This window comes from Bison bison, unplaced genomic scaffold (genome assembly GCF_000754665.1).
Source record: "Bison bison bison isolate TAMUID 2011002044 unplaced genomic scaffold, Bison_UMD1.0 scf7180017864537, whole genome shotgun sequence".
In the NCBI taxonomy this organism is placed as follows: Eukaryota; Metazoa; Chordata; class Mammalia; order Artiodactyla; family Bovidae; genus Bison; species Bison bison.
The window spans coordinates 6,398,765-6,404,436 of record NW_011495085.1 but is presented as its reverse complement, the minus strand read 5'-3'; positions in this window follow the sequence as shown (position 1 = coordinate 6,404,436).

The window sequence follows — 5,672 nt, the reverse complement described above, 5'->3', positions numbered from 1 at the left end:
TTTGCATTTTTAGTATTTTTGACTCATTGCTTGATATTGTAAATATTATTGTGCATCTGGATTACATATATGTATGTATGTATGTATGTGTATATATGTGTGTGTGTATATATATATATATATATATATATTACTTAAAAAAAAGAAAAGGGCTACACAATTCACTAAGATGGGGGACATGGAACAACAGACTGGTTCCAAATAGGAAAAGGAGTACGTCAAGGATATATATTGTCACCCTGCTTATTTAACTTATATGCAGTGTACATCATGAGAAACAATGGGCTGGAGGAAGCACAAGCTGGAATCAAGATTGCTGGGAGAAATATCAATAACCTCAGATATGCAGATGACACCACCCTTATGGCAGAAAGTGAAGAGGAACTAAAGAGCCTCTTGATGAAAGTCAAAGAGGAGAGTGAAAAAGCTGGCTTAAAGCTCAACTTGAGAAAACTAAGATCACGGCATCTGGTCCCATCATTTCATGGCAAATAGATGGGGAAACAGTGGAAACAGTGAGATAATTCATTTTTTGGGGGGCTTCAAAATCACTGCAGATGGTGATTGCTGCCATGAAATTAAAACATGCTTACTCCTTGGAAAGAAAGTTATGACCAACCTAGAAAGCATATTAAAAAGCAGAGACATTACTTTGCTGACAAAGGTCCATCTAGTCAAGGCTATGGTTTTTCCGGTAGGCATGTATGGATGTGAGAGTTGGACTATAAAGAAAGCTGAGTGCTGAAGAATTGATGCTTTTGAACTGTGGTGTTGGAAAAGATTCTCGAAAGTCCCTTGGACTACAAGGAGATACAACCAGTCCATCCTAAAGGAGATCAGTCCTCGGTGTTCATTGGAAGGTCTGATGTTGAAGTTGAAACTCCAATACTTTGACCACCTGATGCGAAGAGCTGACTCATTTGAAAAGATCCTGATGCTGGGAAAGATTGAGGGCAGGAGGAGAAGGGGACAACAGAGAATGAGATGGTTGAATGGTATCACCAAGTCAATGAACATGAGTTTTGGTGAGCTCTGAGGGTTGGTGTTGGACAGAGAGGCCTGGCGTGCTGCAACTCAAGGGGTTGCAAAGAGTCAGACATGACTGAGTGACTGAACTGATGGTGGGGAAACTAATCAAAGTATGTGGATATACAGTTTTAGAGTAGTAGTACACGATGGTTTGTGAGCTTACTTATTTTAGGAATATCAGCTTTAATAGCAGTAATTACTTCTGTTACTGTGGCAGCAATATCATTGACTCAACAAGTGCATAGTGCCCAATATGTTGATACCATGTCTAAAAATGTTTCTCTAACTCTAGCAACACAGGAAGCTATAGATAGAAAGTTGGAGATGAGAGTAGACACCTTAGAAGAGGCAATTATGCATATTGGGACTGAGTTACAGGCTTTAAAGGTGAAAATGGCTTTGACATGCCATGCTGATTATAGGTGGATATGCATGACATCTTTGTAGGTAAATGAGACAGATTATAAATGGGAAAAGATTCAGAATCATATCTCAGGTGTTTGGAATAGTTCTGATATTGGCCTGGACTTAGGGAAACTTCATAATCAAATACAGACCTTGGAACACTCTCGACTGGATTTTACCACCGCTGGAGCAGCTAATGACTTTTTTCACACCTTCTCTAACTTTATTTCTGGAAAAAATATTCTGTCTAATATCCATAGTTATGCTGTCATTGGTGTTCTAATCCTGCTTCTCATAATCACTACTATAGGGCCATACTGGGACTACAACACAGCCAAAGGAAGATGGGATCAGAGTCATTTTGTTAGATGTATTCTTGAAGGACCTAGGCATGTTCTAAGCCTTTAAACTATGGCAAATTGGCAGACATAGAACAGGAGGAGAAGGAAGCTCCTGGTAAGTTCCTAGATAGATTGAGAGAAGGCCTTCGCAGATTCACTGAGATTGATCCCGAAAGTGAAGAGGGAAAAGTGATCTTAAAGGATAATTTCTCACTCAGTCGGCTCCAGATATCCGCCATAAGCTATCAAAATGGGCGTATGGACCAAATCAGTCTTTAGATACTCTGATACGACTGGCTCAGACAGTCTATTATGGTAGGGAATATGAGGAAAAGAAAGAAAGGCAAAAAAAAAAGACAAAGGAAAAGGCAGAAACCTTAGCCATGGCTATGAAAAACGTTCTCAAACAGCCTGAGAAAAATTCCCAGAGGGGCCTAGGTGAAAAGGGAAGGGCTTGCTATTACTGTGGAAAGGAGGGGCACCTCAAGCGGGATTGCCCTCAGGCATCTAAGCCGCCCCTGGCTCTATGTCCGGTCTGCAAAGGACCACACTGGAAGAGAGACTGCCCCCAGAGGCGTAGGTCTCAGGGGTCGGACTCTCAAGACAATCAGGACTGAAGGTGCCCGGGGGTCCCCACACAAGCTCCAGTCCTAATTACACCTGCGGAACCCCGGGTATTAATAGTTGTGGGGGGCCAATCCATCGATTTCCTTTTAGATACTGGGGCAACTTTTTCTGTGCTTACTGAAGCCCCTGGCCCACTTTCTTCCCCATCCGCTTCCATAATGGGACTGTCTGGACTAGCCAAAAGGTATTATTTCAGTTATTCTTTATCTTGTAACTGGGATTCTGTGCTGTTTTCACACGAGTTTCTGATTGTGCCAGAATCTCCCTCACCCCTTTTGGGAAGGGATATACTGAGCAAGGTCCATGCCTCTGTTTTCATGAATATGGAGCCCTCCCTTTCTCTCCTTTTAGTTGAAACACCCACCGGGAGAAATAATCAGTCTGTGAGAGTTAATAAGCCTTTCTCTTATCAAGAAATACAAAGAATCAAGGAGGATCTGGGAGACTATTTAGAGGACCCAGAAAAATATATTAGAGCTTTTAAGGGTGTTACTATGCTTTATGACCTCACTTGGAAGGATGTGATGTATATCTTGGGACAAACGCTGACTCCCAAGTCAAAGACTCGAGTTTTGGGAAAACTTCCTTGTATTGTCAGGAATTTTCGGCGGAGTATTTGGAAGCTTGCAACTGAGCTGCATCTGGCTGTTTTAAGAAATAAAAAAGGGGGAGATATTGGGGGCCAGAGTGAGGCACTCGGCCCGTGGCAAAGGTCATGAGGAAGGAGGCTTGACATACGCAAAGGCAGGATCGAGCCTCAGGAGTCGCCCTGGAAATCCTCGAGCATCTACCCCCATAACCAGAGCCTGCCTACTATGCTACTTTGTGCTCTCACCTACACCTCTGACTTTACGGGGGCCTGTCCCCCACCACCTCTTTCGGAGAAGGAGTAACTTAGAGCTCCGGTTAATAATAATTCCTGGGCGTGATAGGAGTGTTTCAACCTACAAACTCCTCTGAAGGTTCTCTAGCCTACCTGACAGGCTTTTCCGGCTACATGTGATTGCTCACAGCCTCCCAACTGTGAGAGGCACGAGATGCTTTAAACCTTCTAAAAACAGGTTCTTTAGAGAAGTTAGAAAATTATTAGTATAAGTATAGTGGGCTGATTAGAAAATTGTATTGGTGAAGGGTTTTTCACTTGTTGAGCCAATGTTTGTTGCTAGGTCTCCACATCCCCTGCCCTTATACACATTAATGAATATATAGAAGAAACAAGTATTAACCTTTGATATTAATCATGTTAGACCTTAGGCTAAGTAAATTATATCCTTAATTAAAACCCACTACACCCTCACCCTATAGGAATGTAACTTTATCTGGTACCTTCGGAAGGTGGAGTCTGTTTTAAGAATAATCACCCCTGGAGAAATAAGTGTCCTGGTTGACTGACCACTGTCACAAGGAGAGGGTCATAAATTGTCAGCAGGCCCCCTGACCAAAAGATGACGTAACACCCCTAAGAACTCTGTATACATTTGTATGAAGCACCTGACTTTGATAAAAGTCAGGACTGCTGACCCCACGTGACTTGCATAACATCTCAGTGTATAAAAGTAGACCACAGAAAATAAAGAATTGGGATCAGTTCCTCGAAAGACTGGTCTCCCCATGTCTCTCTCTCAAATTCTGGCTGAGTCTCCATCTGGAGCGCGGAACCTGCCATGCTTACTAATTATGCCTGGGCTTCTAAGATCCAACCAGGGAGGCCTCAGTGTCTCCTCTCCTTCGGGAGAACGGAAGGACGCCTGCGGCCTATGTAAGTGGTGCAAACTTCTTGTCTTGAAGTTTTATTGGTCTCCCGTGTAAACCAAGCTACTCAGCTTCTTTCTCCACTGAATTTTCCTACTGAGCTATCCTCATGCTATTACTCTTTACATCTCTAATTAATATCTAATTGAAGCTATTGTATCCTGATCCTCGCCGACGCCGTCCCCGCTTCGAATACCCTGGATCAGCTGGGGCTAGACCCCGGCAGAAAAGTGAAGTCGCTCAATCGTGTCCGACTCTTTGCAATCCCATGGACTGTAGTTTACCAGCCTTCTCTGTCGATGGGATTTTCCAGGCAAGAGTACTGGAGTGGTTTGCCATTTCCTTCTCCAGGGGATCTTCCTGACCCAGGGATCGAACTCAGGTCTCCTGCATTGCAAGCAGATGCTTTACCTGCTGAGCCACCAGGGAAGCCCCTTCAATAAAGAAAAGGATGTCTAAATTTGAAAACATTCAAGGAAATACAATTTGAGACAGCAAGTTAGTCCTTCAAGTAGGAAGTAAATTTTATGTAGCATACAGAGGCTTCCCTGGTGGCTCAGATTGTAAGGAGTCTACCTGCACTCTGGGAGACCTGGGTTCGATCTCTGCGGAGGAAAGATCCCCTGGAAAATGAAATGGCAAACCACTCCAGTATTCTTTCCTGGAGAATCCCTTGGAAACAGGAGCCTGGCAGGCTACTGTCCAAGGGGTCACAAAGAGTCAAAGCAGAGACAGATTAGAAATGACCTAAATGTGTCAAAGTAGAAGAATTAAAAAAAATTATAACCCAAGCAATTTATGAAAAGGTTAAGAAAATGTGAATACATAAACATAATAATATCAAATGCTGAAGACAAGTGAAAATTACACTTGCAAAAGAATGGCATCGGAACAGATGAATTTGACTCAAATATATTTGACATAATAACACTATATCAGTTCAGTTCAGTTCAGTCCAGTCGCTCAGTCATGTCCGACTCTTTGCGACCCCATGAATCACAGCATGCCAGGCCTCCCTGTCCATCACCAACTCCTGGAGTTCACCCAGACTCACGTCCATCTAGTCAGTGATGCCATGCAGCCATCTCATCCTCTGTTGTCCCCTTCTCCTCCTTCCCCCAATCCCTCGCAGCATCAGAGTCTTTTCCAATGAGTCAACACTTTGCATGAGGTGACCAAAGTACTGGAGTTTCAGCTTCAGCATCATTTCTTCCAAAGAAATCCCAGGGCTGATCTCCTTCAGAATGGACTGGTTGGATCTCCTTGGAGTCCAAGGGACTCTCAAGAGTCTTCTCCAACACCACAATTCAAAAGCATCAATTCTTCAGCACTCAGCCTTCTTCACAGTCCAACTCTCACATCCATACATGACTACTGGAAAAACCATAGCCTTGAGTAGACAAACCTTTGTCAGCAAAGTAATGTCTCTGCTTTTGAGTATGCTATCTAGGTTGGTCCTAACTTTCCTTCCAAGGAGTAAGCATCATTTAATTTCATGGCTGCAGTCACCATCTGCAG